Here is a 3,264-nt window from a genome sequence, read left to right as displayed (position 1 = left end):
CAGGATTCAAACCTAGCTCTAGTCATGCCCTCAATCCACACACTTTAGGTAGAAGAGTTCGGAGGAGAAATAGCTGAGAGCTAGCATGGGCAGGGAAGGTGTCCTGGCAAGGGAGTGACCCAAACAAGACATAAGGGGATAGACAGCTTTAGAAAGAAAAGAAGAGAGAGAGCGTACACGAGCTATTGAATCAGAAACTCCGGAGGTGGCCCAGCCATCTGTGTTTTAACAAGCCTTGATTCTGATGCATACTCAAGTTTGAAACCAATGAATTAATTAATGCACATCAAATGCTTCGAGAACTGTGCCTGGCACATACTGCTGCTCCATCCGTGTTAAATATTATTAGCTGTAGGGCCTACAGATCTTCATCTGTGGATCTGACTCCACCCAGGTCCTGCCCTGGTCTCCTGAGACCCTTAGGGATCTCCACCCTGGCAGTGTGGATCGTCTGCTTTGAAGCACGTCTCTGCAGGTCTTCTGCAATCTCCCCTGACCAGTTTGCCTTGCACAGGGAGACTCTGACCCAGCTGCCTGCTAGGCCTGAAGTCTGCCCTGAAGCGTCGCCTACTTGGTAGGGCCCACACCCTTCCCAGGTCTTGTCTTGGCAGAAGACACCCTTCCTTGTTGAAGCTGGTGCTTGCCTAAGGCTTTGCCTGTGAAAATGCCTCCAGGTGCCTTAAACCACCCTCTCAGCCCTACAGAAGAACTCAGAGCCTGGACCACTGCCCCCCAAACCGCTCTTTCTTTGTGTACCCAAAGAGATTTTGCATCAACTAAATATAAGAAGTGGATGTGTATGTTATTCTTTTAGCTATAAACTATTCCCCTTGTCTTTGGTGGATATGGTCCATGATTTCCAGTGGTTGCCTGAAACCACAGGTAATACTGAACCCTATATATACTGTTTTTTCCTATACATACATAGGGTATGTATAGAGTTCAATTTATAAATTAGGCACAGTAAGAGATTAACAACAATAGCTGATAATAAAATAGAACAATTACAACATGTCAGCATCACTACTCTTGTGCTTTGGGGCCATTGTTAAGTTAAATAAGGGTTACCTGAACACAGGCCCTCTGACACCAGGTAGTTGATCTGATAACTGAGATGGCTGTGACTGACTAACAGGTGGGTAGCACAGACAGCGTGGACACGCTGGACAAAGCTATGACTCGCTTCCCAGACAGGAGGGAGAAGGATGGCGAGACATTTCAACGTGCTACTCAGAGCAGTGTGCAATTTAAAACTTAAGAACTGTTTATTTCTGGAATTTTCTATTGAATATTTTTGGATCGTGGCTGATTTCAGGTAAATGGCCAACTTGATGCCTCCCCAAATATAGTAACCCCCTCCCCACCATCTTCAGAAAATGAAACTGCAGATAAGGGAAGACTACTGTATTTGGGGAGACATAAAGTTGGGCCATTTTATCCACAGGGTCCATTGAATTAGATATTGCCAACTATTTACTTAAACAAAAACTGTATTAACTGTTTCAGTTTAAAACGTGTGCAGCATCACTTTGCTGCCCGCGTGATTATGGCGACGTGACTATGCCTCATTGATTTGGGCCACAGGCAACTAGGACCGATAGGAACTTGGCAATATCTAGAGACCCACTTCCTGGATCCCCCTGCTGTGGGGCAGGGGGCCTCACCTATGGGGTTTTTTTAGAGCGTTCCAGAGACAGAATGCTGGAAGAACAGACTAACCAATTTAAATCAGGGCTAGATGCAAGGCCACCTTCACGGTCCCCATTTGGAAATGTTTAATCATTTTTGAACAAGGAGTGTGGCATGTTTAGCTCACAGGGCTCCAAGAATTAGTAGCTAAGATGGTCCTACTAAGACGTCTGTGCTAGAGAGGGGGGAACAAAAGAATAAAGAAACAGAAACCAAAGTTGCTAGATAAGATCTCCATCAGCTTCTTCCAGGTCCTGAGTTCTCAACTTTAACCTCAGTGACTTTCCCTTAACCGACCATGTCACCAACTTGTAGTCATTAAGAGTGCAAACTCAGACTGGTTCGGTTCAAAAAGACTGACTGATCTGGTTCAAAACCTAAGTCTACAATGAATCAGCCCTGGCAACTCTGTCCAAGTTCCCCAACTGCTTTATGCCTCTACTTGCTCGACTATAAAGTGGCAAAACCAATCATGGGCATCTCTTTCCAGGCCCCAGATGTGAAACTTCCTGAGGAAATTAGAATGGGGTGCTCAGCGGAGTGCACTCATGTAGTGAGTGCTTGTGAATGTCAGCTTTACACGTAAGGTTACGTGTTTTGCCACAAAGTCTTTGACAAGAGCAGAAAACTCAGGTCACACTGAAAAAAGGCACATGCTGATGACTTTGCCTTTTCTATCCCAGAGAAGGACCTGTGAGGAATGACCTACTTCCTCTGACCTCCTGTTGTTGCTGCTGGTTTAAATGTTCTGTTGTTGCTGCTGTATTTATTGTAAATCTGTAGTAACAGGTACCTGAGTTTTTTTTATCTTATATTCAAAGTTAGCAGAATTTATGGAAAAGAGGATGCGGATGGGTGGGGCTGTGGGGCAAGCTCTATAAAGGGAGCCAGAGGAGCGGGCCCTGCCCAGACTTAGCTGTGCTTGTAAACAGGACCAGGCTCCTGTAACTGTGTCAATCTTTAGAGTTTCCTTTTTTTTTTTTTTTTTTCTGTTCTAGAGAGTTGGAGAGAGGTTGGAGTGTTTATCTTTGTTTGCTTCGTAAACTCTCTTTTGTCAGATTTTACAGGGGAAAAAGATTTGCCTTCCCTGAACCAAGATGGCTGAGAGATCAGAGAGAGCAGAGCAGTTATGGAAAATGATGGGAGAGTCTCATCTTCTCTCTCTACCACCACCAATCACCGCCACCTCCTCCTCTGAGGCTGAAAGGAGAGGGGGATAGGCAGCCAGAAAGACACCTGAGAGCTTCTCTCTAGGGAGAAATTTCCTCAGCCCGTTAAAGAAATATATATATTCATGGACGGGCACAGTGGCTCACGCCTGCAATCTCAGCACTTTGGGAGGCTGGGGCAGGTAGATCACAAGGTCAGGCGTTCAAGACCAGACTGGCCAAGACAGTAAAACCCCGTCTCTACTAAAAATACAAAAATTAGCCAGGTGTGGTGGCACCCGTAACCCCAGCTACTTGGGAGGCTGAGACAGGAGAATTGCTTGAACCCAGGAGGCTGAGGTGGCAGTGAGCTGAGATTGTGCCACTGCACTTCAGCCTGGGTGACAAAGTAAAACTCCATCTCAAA

The sequence above is a fragment of the Cebus imitator genome, unplaced genomic scaffold (assembly GCF_001604975.1).
Source record: "Cebus imitator isolate Cc_AM_T3 unplaced genomic scaffold, Cebus_imitator-1.0 Scaffold47, whole genome shotgun sequence".
Taxonomy (NCBI): Eukaryota; Metazoa; Chordata; class Mammalia; order Primates; family Cebidae; genus Cebus; species Cebus imitator.
The sequence above is the reverse complement of the archived record's forward strand: the minus strand, read 5'-3'. Positions refer to the sequence as shown.